Source organism: Pseudorca crassidens (genome assembly GCF_039906515.1).
Source record: "Pseudorca crassidens isolate mPseCra1 chromosome 1 unlocalized genomic scaffold, mPseCra1.hap1 SUPER_1_unloc_3, whole genome shotgun sequence".
Taxonomy (NCBI): Eukaryota; Metazoa; Chordata; class Mammalia; order Artiodactyla; family Delphinidae; genus Pseudorca; species Pseudorca crassidens.
In genome coordinates this window covers 2,826,640-2,841,332 of record NW_027135940.1, presented here as the reverse complement: position 1 = coordinate 2,841,332, position 14,693 = coordinate 2,826,640, and positions in this window count along the sequence as shown.

Below are 14,693 nucleotides of genomic sequence, written 5' to 3'. Positions count from 1 at the left end.
TAAATGACAGCTATCGTCCAAAAATATATTGAAGTAAGGCTGCCAAGAGGACTTGAAAGCGGGGCAGAATTGCAGGAAACCGATTTCAGGAGGTAGACTGGAATTGCATGTAAAGCATAGGAAAAGAGGCAGAACGTCCACAATGATGCACTTGGCCAAAAAGGGCGTATGCGTTTTTTCCTGAATATATTCAGGAAAAAACGCATACGCCCTTTTTGGCCAACCAAGCAAGCTTGCAAAGGAAATCTGCACTACAATGAAGTCTCACTGCCCCCCGGTCAAAAGGGCCATCTGAAAAAAGTGTAAAATCCAGAAAAGCAGGATAGGCCATGGAGAACTGGGAGCCTTGTTATGCTGATGGGCGGGATGTAAATTGCCAACAGCCACTCTGGAGAAGTGTATGGTGTTTCCTGAAACATCTAAAAAACAAAGCAACAGAGCCTAGGGCACTTCCACTTATGGTCCTATAGATTAGGGAAATTAAAATCAAAAAGACACAGCCACCCCAAAGTTTGGGACGGCTCTGTTTACAAGAACCTCATTTACGGTACAAGTTCAATATCGCAGAAAGCGAAAAATGGATAAAGAAGTTGTGGTACTTACGTACAATGCAATATCACTCAGCAATGAAATCTATGTCATCAGGCCAGTAGCAGCATAATGAGTGAATTCAGGTACGATGATTCTAAGTAAAATAACTCACACAGAAAAAGAAACATCATAAGGTATCACTAATACACGGAATGTAAACTTGGCTACACAGGAACTGAATTACAAAACAGAATAGGGTCTCAAATGTAGAAAACCAACTTATGCTTGCTTAAGGGGAAAGGTGAGTTGGGGTGCTGCATAAAACCAGAGATTGAAATTAGCACAGATACATTTCTATAAGTCAAATATGTAATAGACAAGAGCTACTGCTTGCTCAACGAAGTGGACTCAACACCCCATATTAAACGCCTAAGAATATACCTGACTAGTAAGAATCTTAAAGCCTATGGATTTATATGTCTCCGAAAGAGAATCAAGCGTGTGTACAGCGGCATAAACGCAGCAGTGATAGGATTGGTGAGGTTCGGTGAGCAAATGCAGACCCTTTGAAGTCATATTGCATGGTACCCATTCCATGCGTCTCAACTCTCCAGGTAAGGGATTCTTCCTTCAGCTAAAACATGCATGTGGAACCCAGAGTATGATCCACCGTGTGATCGGGAAACGTGTTCATATGTGTCTCAGGTTTCGTCCCCTAGTACTCAGGTGCAACATTCCAGACGCTTTACTAACACTCTCCCCACTTGGAGAGTCAGTGCCTTTAACCTCCTGTTTGGCCCAGTTTGCAATTTCTGTGGAAAATTAACAGGAATAGGGAGAACCAATGAGAGACTAGCTGGAGGTGTCTGGACGGGCAAATTTAACTCTCATTTCCCACCAGGAAGAGGAATTAACCAAAGGCTCAGCGAGCCATGCCAAAACTACACTAGGGCCTGAAGCAATCCTGCGGTGTTGCGGCCAGCTCACAAGAAAGCGAGTTGAAGAAAGAAGCTCAGGGGCACTGTAATTCACAAACCTGCAGAGTTATAAATGACAGCTATCATCCAAAAATATATTGAAGTAAGGCTGCCAAGAGGACTTGAAAGCGGGGCAGAATTGCAGGAAACCGATTTCAGGAGGTAGACTGGAATTGCATGAAAAGCATAGGAAAAGAGGCAGAACGTCCACAATGATGCACTTGGCCAAAAAGGGCGTATGCGATTTTTCCTGAATATATTCAGGAAAAAACGCATACGCCCTTTTTGGCCAACCAAGCAAGCTTGCAAAGGAAATCTGCACTACAATGAAGTCTCACTGCCCCCCGGTCAAAAGGCCCATCTGAAAAAAGTGTAAAATCCAAAAAGGCAGGACAGACCATGGAGAACTGGGAGCCTAGTTAGACTGATGGGCGGGATGTAAATTGCCAACAGCCACTCTGGAGAAGTGTATGGTGTTTCCTGAAACATCTGAAAAACAAAGCAACAGAGCCTAGGGCACTTCCATTTTTGGTCCTATAGATTAGGGAAATTAAAATCAAAAAGACACAGCCACCCCAAAGTTTGGGACGGCTCTGTTTACAAGAACCTCATTTACGGTACAAGTTCAATATCGCAGAAAGCGAAAAATGGATAAAGAAGTTGTGGTACTTACGTACAATGCAATATCACTCAGCAATGAAATCTATGTCATCAGGCCAGTAGCAGCATAATGAGTGGATTCAGGTACGATGATTCTAAGTGAAAAAAGTCACACAGAAAAAGAAACATCATAAGGTATCACTAATACACGGAATGTAAACTTGGCTACACAGGAACTGAATTACAAAACAGAATAGGGTCTCAAATGTAGAAAACCAACTTATGCTTGCTTAAGGGGAAAGGTGAGTTGGGGTGCTGCAGAAAACCAGAGATTGAAATTAGCACAGATACCTTTCCATAAGCAAAATATGTAATAGACAAGAGCTACTGCTTGCTCAACGAAGTGGACTCAACACCCCATATTAATCGCCTAAGAATATACCTGACTAGTAAGAATCTTAAAACCTATGGATTTATATGTCTCCGAAAGAGAATCCAGCGTGTGTACAGCGGCATAAACGCAGCAGTGATAGGATTGGTGAGGTTCGGTGAGCAAATGCAGACCCTTTGAAGTCATATTGCATGGTACCCATTCCATGGTTCTCAACTCTCCAGGTTTAAGGGATTCTTCCTTCAGCTAAAACATGCATGTGGAACCCAGAGTATGATCCACCGTGTGATCGGGAAACGTGTTCAAATGTGTCTCAGTTTTCGTCCCCTGGTACTCGGGTGCAACATTCCAGATGCTTTACTAACACTCTCCCCACTTGGAGAGTCAGTGCCTTTAACCAGCTGTTGGGCCCAGTTTGCAATTTCTGCGGAAAATGAACAGGAATAGGGAGAACCAATGAGAGACTAGCTGGAGGTGTCTGGACGGGCAAATTTAACTCTCATTTCCCACCAGGAAGAGGAATTAACCAAAGGCTCAGCCTGCCATGCCGGAACCACACTAGGGCCTGAAGCAATCCTGCGGTGTTGCGGCCAGCTCACAAGAAAGCCAGTTGAAAAAAGGAGCTCAGGGGCACTGTAATTCACAAAGCTTCAGAGTTATAAATGACAGCTATCGTCCAAAAATATATTGAAGTAAGGCTGCCAAGAGGACTTGAAAGCGGGGCAGAATTGCAGGAAACCGATTTCAGGAGGTAGACTGGAATTCCATGTAAAGCATAGGAAAAGAGGCAGAACGTCCACAATGATGCACTTGGCCAAAAAGGGCGTATGCGTTTTTTCCTGAATATATTCAGGAAAAAACGCATACGCCCTTTTTGGCCAACCAAGCAAGCTTGCAAAGGAAATCTGCACTACAATGAAGTCTCACTGCCCCCCGGTCAAAAGGGCCATCTGAAAAAAGTGTAAAATCCAGAAAGGCAGGACAGGCCATGGAGAACTGGGAGCCTTGTTATGCTGATGGGCAGGATGTAAATTGCCAACAGCCACTCTGGAGAAGTGTATGGTGTTTCCTGAAACATCTAAAAAACCAAAGCAACAGAGCCTAGGGCACTTCCACTTATGGTCCTATAGATTAGGGAAATTAAAATCCAAAACACACAGCCACCCCAAAGTTTGGGATGGCTATGTTTACAAGAACCTCATTTACGGTACAAGTTCAATATCGCAGAAAGCGAAAAATGGATAAAGAAGTTGTGGTACTTACGTACAATGCAATATCACTCAGCAATGAAATCTATGTCATCAGGCCAGTAGCAGCATAATGAATGGATTCAGGTACGATGATTCTAAGTAAAATAAGTCACACAGAAAAAGAAACATCATAAGGTCTAACTAATACACGGAATGTAAACTTGGCTACACAGGAACTGAATTACAAAACAGAATAGGGTCTCAAATGTAGAAAACCAACTTATGCTTGCTTAAGGGGAAAGGTGAGTTGGGGTGCTGCATAAAACCAGAGATTGAAATTAACACAGATACCTTTCCATAAGCCAAATATGTAATAGACAAGAGCTACTGCTTGCTCAACGAAGTGGACTCAACACCCCATATTAAACGCCTAAGAATATACCTGGCTAGTAAGAATCTTAAAACCTATGGATTTATATGTCTCCGAAAGAGAATCCAGCGTGTATACAGCGACACAAACGCAGCAGTGATAGGATTGGTGAGGTTCGGTGAGCAAATGCAGACCCTTTGAAGTCATATTGCATGGTACCCATTCCATGGGTCTCAACTCTCCAGGTTTAAGGGATTCTTCCTTCAGCTAAAACATGCATGTGGAACCCAGAGTATGATCCACCGTGTGATCGGGAAACGTGTTCAAATGTGTCTCAATTTTCGTCCCCTGGTACTCGGATGCAACATTCCAGACGCTTTACTAACACTCTCCCCACTTGGAGAGTCAGTGCCTTTAACCTCCTGTTTGGCCCAGTTTGCAATTTTTGTGGAAAATGAACAGGAATAGGGAGAACCAATGAGAGACTAGCTGGAGGTGTCTGGACGGGCAAATTTAACTCTCATTTCCCACCAGGAAGAGGAATTAACCAAAGGCTCAGCGAGCCATGCCAAAACTACACTAGGGCCTGAAGCAATCCTGCGGTGTTGCGGCCAGCTCACAAGAAAGCGAGTTGAAGAAAGAAGCTCAGGGGCACTGTAATTCACAAACCTGCAGAGTTATAAATGACAGCTATCATCCAAAAATATATTGAAGTAAGGCTGCCAAGAGGACTTGAAAGCGGGGCAGAATTGCAGGAAACCGATTTCAGGAGGTAGACTGGAATTGCATGAAAAGCATAGGAAAAGAGGCAGAACGTCCACAATGATACACTTGGCCAAAAAGGGCGTATGCGATTTTTCCTGAATATATTCAGGAAAAAACGCATACGCCCTTTTTGGCCAACCAAGCAAGCTTGCAAAGGAAATCTGCACTACAATGAAGTCTCACTGCCCCCCGGTCAAAAGGGCCATCTGAAAAAAGTGTAAAATCCAAAAAGGCAGGACAGACCATGGAGAACTGGGAGCCTAGTTAGACTGATGGGCGGGATGTAAATTGCCAACAGCCACTCTGGAGAAGTGTATGGTGTTTCCTGAAACATCTGAAAAACAAAGCAACAGAGCCTAGGGCACTTCCATTTTTGGTCCTATAGATTAGGGAAATTAAAATCAAAAAGACACAGCCACCCCAAAGTTTGGGACGGCTCTGTTTACAAGAACCTCATTTACGGTACAAGTTCAATATCGCAGAAAGCGAAAAATGGATAAAGAAGTTGTGGTACTTACGTACAATGCAATATCACTCAGCAATGAAATCTATGTCATCAGGCCAGTAGCAGCATAATGAGTGGATTCAGGTACGATGATTCTAAGTGAAAAAAGTCACACAGAAAAAGAAACATCATAAGGTATCACTAATACACGGAATGTAAACTTGGCTACACAGGAACTGAATTACAAAACAGAATAGGGTCTCAAATGTAGAAAACCAACTTATGCTTGCTTAAGGGGAAAGGTGAGTTGGGGTGCTGCAGAAAACCAGAGATTGAAATTAGCACAGATACCTTTCCATAAGCAAAATATGTAATAGACAAGAGCTACTGCTTGCTCAACGAAGTGGACTCAACACCCCATATTAATCGCCTAAGAATATACCTGACTAGTAAGAATCTTAAAACCTATGGATTTATATGTCTCCGAAAGAGAATCCAGCGTGTGTACAGCGGCATAAACGCAGCAGTGATAGGATTGGTGAGGTTCGGTGAGCAAATGCAGACCCTTTGAAGTCATATTGCATGGTACCCATTCCATGGTTCTCAACTCTCCAGGTTTAAGGGATTCTTCCTTCAGCTAAAACATGCATGTGGAACCCAGAGTATGATCCACCGTGTGATCGGGAAACGTGTTCAAATGTGTCTCAGTTTTCGTCCCCTGGTACTCGGGTGCAACATTCCAGATGCTTTACTAACACTCTCCCCACTTGGAGAGTCAGTGCCTTTAACCAGCTGTTGGGCCCAGTTTGCAATTTCTGCGGAAAATGAACAGGAATAGGGAGAACCAATGAGAGACTAGCTGGAGGTGTCTGGACGGGCAAATTTAACTCTCATTTCCCACCAGGAAGAGGAATTAACCAAAGGCTCAGCCTGCCATGCCGGAACCACACTAGGGCCTGAAGCAATCCTGCGGTGTTGCGGCCAGCTCACAAGAAAGCCAGTTGAAAAAAGGAGCTCAGGGGCACTGTAATTCACAAAGCTTCAGAGTTATAAATGACAGCTATCGTCCAAAAATATATTGAAGTAAGGCTGCCAAGAGGACTTGAAAGCGGGGCAGAATTGCAGGAAACCGATTTCAGGAGGTAGACTGGAATTCCATGTAAAGCATAGGAAAAGAGGCAGAACGTCCACAATGATGCACTTGGCCAAAAAGGGCGTATGCGTTTTTTCCTGAATATATTCAGGAAAAAACGCATACGCCCTTTTTGGCCAACCAAGCAAGCTTGCAAAGGAAATCTGCACTACAATGAAGTCTCACTGCCCCCCGGTCAAAAGGGCCATCTGAAAAAAGTGTAAAATCCAGAAAGGCAGGACAGGCCATGGAGAACTGGGAGCCTTGTTATGCTGATGGGCAGGATGTAAATTGCCAACAGCCACTCTGGAGAAGTGTATGGTGTTTCCTGAAACATCTAAAAAACCAAAGCAACAGAGCCTAGGGCACTTCCACTTATGGTCCTATAGATTAGGGAAATTAAAATCCAAAACACACAGCCACCCCAAAGTTTGGGATGGCTATGTTTACAAGAACCTCATTTACGGTACAAGTTCAATATCGCAGAAAGCGAAAAATGGATAAAGAAGTTGTGGTACTTACGTACAATGCAATATCACTCAGCAATGAAATCTATGTCATCAGGCCAGTAGCAGCATAATGAATGGATTCAGGTACGATGATTCTAAGTAAAATAAGTCACACAGAAAAAGAAACATCATAAGGTCTAACTAATACACGGAATGTAAACTTGGCTACACAGGAACTGAATTACAAAACAGAATAGGGTCTCAAATGTAGAAAACCAACTTATGCTTGCTTAAGGGGAAAGGTGAGTTGGGGTGCTGCATAAAACCAGAGATTGAAATTAACACAGATACCTTTCCATAAGCCAAATATGTAATAGACAAGAGCTACTGCTTGCTCAACGAAGTGGACTCAACACCCCATATTAAACGCCTAAGAATATACCTGGCTAGTAAGAATCTTAAAACCTATGGATTTATATGTCTCCGAAAGAGAATCCAGCGTGTATACAGCGACACAAACGCAGCAGTGATAGGATTGGTGAGGTTCGGTGAGCAAATGCAGACCCTTTGAAGTCATATTGCATGGTACCCATTCCATGGGTCTCAACTCTCCAGGTTTAAGGGATTCTTCCTTCAGCTAAAACATGCATGTGGAACCCAGAGTATGATCCACCGTGTGATCGGGAAACGTGTTCAAATGTGTCTCAATTTTCGTCCCCTGGTACTCGGATGCAACATTCCAGACGCTTTACTAACACTCTCCCCACTTGGAGAGTCAGTGCCTTTAACCTCCTGTTTGGCCCAGTTTGCAATTTTTGTGGAAAATGAACAGGAATAGGGAGAACCAATGACAGACTAGCTGGAGGTGTCTGGACGGGCAAATTTAACTCTCATTTCCCACCAGGAAGAGGAATTAACCAAAGGCTCAGCGAGCCATGCTGGAACCACACTAGGGCCTGAAGCAATCCTGCGGTGTTGTGGCCAGCTCACAAGAAAGCGAGTTGAAGAAAGGAGCTCAGGGGCACTGTAATTCACAAACCTGCAGAGTTATAAATGACAGCTATCGTCCAAAAATATATTGAAGTAAGGCTGCCAAGAGGACTTGAAAGCGGGGCAGAATTGCAGGAAACCGATTTCAGGAGGTAGACTGGAATTGCATGTAAAGCATAGGAAAAGAGGCAGAACGTCCACAATGATGCACTTGGCCAAAAAGGGCGTATGCGTTTTTTCCTGAATATATTCAGGAAAAAACGCATACGCCCTTTTTGGCCAACCAAGCAAGCTTGCAAAGGAAATCTGCACTACAATGAAGTCTCACTGCCCCCCGGTCAAAAGGGCCATCTGAAAAAAGTGTAAAATCCAGAAAGGCAGGACAGGCCATGGAGAACTGGGAGCCTAGTTAGACTGATGGGCGGGATGTAAATTGCCAACAGCCACTCTGGAGAAGTGTATGGTGTTTCCTGAAACATCTGAAAAACAAAGCAACAGAGCCTAGGGCACTTCCATTTTTGGTCCTATAGATTAGGGAAATTAAAATCAAAAAGACACAGCCACCCCAAAGTTTGGGACGGCTCTGTTTACAAGAACCTCATTTACGGTACAAGTTCAATATCGCAGAAAGCGAAAAATGGATAAAGATGTTGTGGTACTAACGTACAATGCAATATCACTCAGCAATGAAATCTATGTCATCAGGCCCATAGCAGCATAATGAGTGGATTCAGGTACGATGATTCTAAGTAAAATAAGTCACACAGAAAAAGAAACATCATAAGGTATCACTAATACACGGAATGTAAACTTGGCTACACAGGAACTGAATTACAAAACAGAATAGGGTCTCAAATGTAGAAAACCAACTTATGCTTGCTTAAGGGGAAAGGTGAGTTGGGGTGCTGCATAAAACCAGAGATTGAAATTAGCACAGATACATTTCCATAAGTCAAATATGTAATAGACAAGAGCTACTGCTTGCTCAACGAAGTGGACTCAACACCCCATATTAAACGCCTAAGAATATACCTGACTAGTAAGAATCTTAAAGCCGATGGATTTATATGTCTCCGAAAGAGAATCAAGCGTGTGTACAGCGGCATAAACGCAGCAGTGATAGGATTGGTGAGGTTCGGTGAGCAAATGCAGACCCTTTGAAGTCATATTGCATGGTACCCATTCCATGCGTCTCAACTCTCCAGGTAAGGGATTCTTCCTTCAGCTAAAACATGCATGTGGAACCCAGAGTATGATCCACCGTGTGATCGGGAAACGTGTTCATATGTGTCTCAGTTTTTGTCCCCTGGTACTCGGGTGCAACATTCCAGACGCTTTACTAACACTCTCCCCACTTGGAGAGTCAGTGCCTTTAACCTCCTGTTTGGCCCAGTTTGCAATTTCTGTGGAAAATGAACAGGAATAGGGAGAACCAATGACAGACTAGCTGGAGGTGTCTGGACGGGCAAATTTAACTCTCATTTCCCACCAGGAAGAGGAATTAACCAAAGGCTCAGCGAGCCATGCCGAAACTACACTAGGGCCTGAAGCAATCCTGCGGTGTTGCGGCCAGCTCACAAGAAAGCCAGTTGAAAAAAGGAGCTCAGGGGCACTGTAATTCACAAACCTGCAGAGTTATAAATGACAGCTATCATCCAAAAATATATTGAAGTAAGGCTGCCAAGAGGACTTGAAAGCGGGGCAGAATTGCAGGAAACCGATTTCAGGAGGTAGACTGGAATTGCATGAAAAGCATAGGAAAAGAGGCAGAACGTCCACAATGATGCACTTGGCCAAAAAGGGCGTATGCGTTTTTTCCTGAATATATTCAGGAAAAAACGCATACGCCCTTTTTGGCCAACCAAGCAAGCTTGCAAAGGAAATCTGCACTACAATGAAGTCTCACTGCCCCCCGGTCAAAAGGGCCATCTGAAAAAAGTGTAAAATCCAGAAAGGCAGGACAGGCCATGGAGAACTGGGAGCCTTCTTATGCTGATGGGTGGGATGTAAATTGCAAACAGCCACTCTGGAGAAGTGTATGGTGTTTCCTGAAATATCTAAAAAACAAAGCAACAGAGCCTAGGGCACTTCCACTTATGGTACTATAGCTTAGGGAAATTAAAATCAAAAAGACACAGCCACCCCAAAGTTCGGGACGGCTCTGTTTACAAGAACCTCGTTTACGGTACAAGTTCAATATCGCAGAAAGCGAAAAATGAATAAAGAAGTTGTGGTACTTACGTACAATGCAATATCACTCAGCAATGAAATCTATGTCATCAGGCCAGTAGCAGCATAATGAGTGGATTCAGGTACGATGATTCTAAGTGAAATAAATCACACAGAAAAAGAAACATCATAAGGTATCACTAATACACGGAATGTAAACATGGCTACACAGGAACTGAATTACAAAACAGAATAGGGTCTCAAATGAAGAAAACCAACTTACGCTTGCTTAAGAGGAAAGGTTAGTTGGGGTGCAGCATAAAACCAGAGATTGAAATTAACACAGATACCTTTCCATAAGCCAAATATGTAATAGACAAGAGCTACTGCTTGCTCAACGAAGTGGACTCAACACCACATATTAAACGCCTAAGAATATACCTGACTAGTAAGAATCTTAAAACCTATGGATTTATATGTCTCCGAAAGAGAATCAAGCGTGTTTACAGCGGCATAAACGCAGCAGTGATAGGATTGGTGAGGTTCGGTGAGCAAATGCAGACCCTTTGAAGTCATATTGCATGGTACCCATTCCATGGTTCTCAACTCTCCAGGTTTAAGGGATTCTTCCTTCAGCTAAAACATGCATGTGGAACCCAGAGTATGATCCACCGTGTGATCGGGAAACGTGTTCAAATGTGTATCAGTTTTCGTCCCCTGGTACTCGGGTGCAACATTCCAGACGCTTTACTAACACTCTCCCCACTTGGAAAGTCAGGGCCTTTAACCTCCTCTTTGGCCCAGTTTGCAATTTCTGTGGAAAATGAACAGGAATAGGGAGAACCAATGAGAGACTAGCTGGAGGTGTCTGGACGGGCAAATTTAACTCTCATTTCCCACCAGGAAGAGGAATTAACCAAAGGCTCAGCGAGCCATGCCGAAACCACACTAGGGCCTGAAGCAATCCTGCTGTGTTGCGGCCAGCTCACAAGAAAGCGAGTTGAAGAAAGGAGCTCAGGGGCACTGTAATTCACAAACCTGCAGAGTTAAAAATGACAGCTATCGTCCAAAAATATATTGAAGTAAGGCTGTCAAGAAGACTTGAAAGTGGGGCAGAATTGCAGGAAACCGATTTCAGGAGGTAGACTGGAATTGCATGTAAAGCATAGGAAAAGAGGCAGAACGTCCACAATGATGCACTTGGCCAAAAAGGGCGTATGCGTTTTTTCCTGAATATATTCAGGAAAAAACGCATACGCCCTTTTTGGCCAACCAAGCAAGCTTGCAAAGGAAATCTGCACTACAATGAAGTCTCACTGCCCCCCGGTCAAAAGGGCCATTTGAAAAAAGTGTAAAATCCAGAAAAGCAGGATAGGCCATGGAGAACTGGGAGCCTTTTTATGCTGATGGGCGGGATGTAAATTGCCAACAGCCACTCTGGAGAAGTGTATGGTGTTTCCTGAAACATCTAAAAAACAAAGCAACAGAGCCTAGGGCACTTCCACTTATGGTCCTATAGATTAGGGAAATTAAAATCAAAAAGACACAGCCACCCCAAAATTTGGGACGGCACTGTTTACAAGAACCTCATTTACGGTACAAGTTCAATATCGCAGAAAGCGAAAAATGGATAAAGATGTTGTGGTACTAACGTACAATGCAATATCACTCAGCAATGAAATCTATGTCATCAGGCCCATAGCAGAATAATGAGTGGATTCAGGTACGATGATTCTAAGTAAAATAAGTCACACAGAAAAAGAAACAGCATAAGGTATCACTAATACACGGAATGTAAACTTGGCTACACAGGAACTGAATTACAAAACAGAATAGGGTCTCAAATGTAGAAAACCAACTTATGCTTGCTTAAGGGGAAAGGTGAGTTGGGGTGCTGCATAAAACCAGAGATTGAAATTAGCACAGATACATTTCCATAAGTCAAATATGTAATAGACAAGAGCTACTGCTTGCTCAACGAAGTGGACTCAACACCCCATATTAAACGCCTAAGAATATACCTGACTAGTAAGAATCTTAAAGCCGATGGATTTATATGTCTCCGAAAGAGAATCAAGCGTGTGTACAGCGGCATAAACGCAGCAGTGATAGGATTGGTGAGGTTCGGTGAGCAAATGTAGACCCTTTGAAGTCATATTGCATGGTACCCATTCCATGCGTCTCAACTCTCCAGGTAAGGGATTCTTCCTTCAGCTAAAACATGCATGTGGAACCCAGAGTATGATCCACCGTGTGATCGGGAAACGTGTTCATATGTGTCTCAGTTTTTGTCCCCTGGTACTCGGGTGCAACATTCCAGACACTTTACTAACACTCTCCCCACTTGGAGAGTCAGTGCCTTTAACCTCCTGTTTGGCCCAGTTTGCAATTTCTGTGGAAAATTAACAGGAATAGGGAGAACCAATGACAGACTAGCTGGAGGTGTCTGGACGGGCAAATTTAACTCTCATTTCCCACCAGGAAGAGGAATTAACCAAAGGCTCAGCGAGCCATGCCGAAACTACACTAGGGCCTGAAGCAATCCTGCGGTGTTGCGGCCAGCTCACAAGAAAGCGAGTTGAAGAAAGAAGCTCAGGGGCACTGTAATTCACAAACCTGCAGAGTTATAAATGACAGCTATCATCCAAAAATATATTGAAGTAAGGCTGCCAAGAGGACTTGAAAGCGGGGCAGAATTGCAGGAAACCGATTTCAGGAGGTAGACTGGAATTGCATGAAAAGAATAGGAAAAGAGGCAGAACGTCCACAATGATGCACTTGGCCAAAAAGGGCGTATGCGTTTTTTCCTGAATATATTCAGGAAAAAACGCATACGCCCTTTTTGGCCAACCAAGCAAGCTTGCAAAGGAAATCTGCACTACAATGAAGTCTCACTGCCCCCCGGTCAAAAGGGCCATCTGAAAAAAGTGTAAAATCCAGAAAGGCAGGACAGGCCATGGAGAACTGGGAGCCTTCTTATGCTGATGGGTGGGATGTAAATTGCAAACAGCCACTCTGGAGAAGTGTATGGTGTTTCCTGAAATATCTAAAAAACAAAGCAACAGAGCCTAGGGCACTTCCACTTATGGTACTATAGCTTAGGGAAATTAAAATCAAAAAGACACAGCCACCCCAAAGTTCGGGACGGCTCTGTTTACAAGAACCTCGTTTACGGTACAAGTTCAATATCGCAGAAAGCGAAAAATGAATAAAGAAGTTGTGGTACTTACGTACAATGCAATATCACTCAGCAATGAAATCTATGTCATCAGGCCAGTAGCAGCATAATGAGTGGATTCAGGTACGATGATTCTAAGTGAAATAAATCACACAGAAAAAGAAACATCATAAGGTATCACTAATACACGGAATGTAAACATGGCTACACAGGAACTGAATTACAAAACAGAATAGGGTCTCAAATGAAGAAAACCAACTTACGCTTGCTTAAGAGGAAAGGTTAGTTGGGGTGCAGCATAAAACCAGAGATTGAAATTAACACAGATACCTTTCCATAAGCCAAATATGTAATAGACAAGAGCTACTGCTTGCTCAACGAAGTGGACTCAACACCACATATTAAACGCCTAAGAATATACCTGACTAGTAAGAATCTTAAAACCTATGGATTTATATGTCTCCGAAAGAGAATCAAGCGTGTTTACAGCGGCATAAACGCAGCAGTGATAGGATTGGTGAGGTTCGGTGAGCAAATGCAGACCCTTTGAAGTCATATTGCATGGTACCCATTCCATGGTTCTCAACTCTCCAGGTTTAAGGGATTCTTCCTTCAGCTAAAACATGCATGTGGAACCCAGAGTATGATCCACCGTGTGATCGGGAAACGTGTTCAAATGTGTATCAGTTTTCGTCCCCTGGTACTCGGGTGCAACATTCCAGACGCTTTACTAACACTCTCCCCACTTGGAGAGTCAGTGCCTTTAACCTCCTGTTTGGCCCAGTTTGCAATTTCTGTGGAAAATGAACAGGAATAGGGAGAACCAATGACAGACTAGCTGGAGGTGTCTGGACGGGCAAATTTAACTCTCATTTCCCACCAGGAAGAGGAATTAACCAAAGGCTCAGCGAGCCATGCCGAAACTACACTAGGGCCTGAAGCAATCCTGCGGTGTTGCGGCCAGCTCACAAGAAAGCGAGTTGAAGAAAGAAGCTCAGGGGCACTGTAATTCACAAACCTGCAGAGTTATAAATGACAGCTATCATCCAAAAATATATTGAAGTAAGGCTGCCAAGAGGACTTGAATGCGGGGCAGAATTGCAGGAAACCGATTTCAGGAGGTAGACTGGAATTGCATGAAAAGCATAGGAAAAGAGGCAGAACGTCCACAATGATGCACTTGGCCAAAAAGGGCGTATGCGTTTTTTCCTGAATATATTCAGGAAAAAACGCATACGCCCTTTTTGGCCAACCAAGCAAGCTTGCAAAGGAAATCTGCACTACAATGAAGTCTCACTGCCCCCCGGTCAAAAGGGCCATCTGAAAAAAGTGTAAAATCCAGAAAGGCAGGACAGGCCATGGAGAACTGGGAGCCTTCTTATGCTGATGGGTGGGATGTAAATTGCAAACAGCCACTCTGGAGAAGTGTATGGTGTTTCCTGAAATATCTAAAAAACAAAGCAACAGAGCCTAGGGCACTTCCACTTATGGTACTATAGCTTAGGG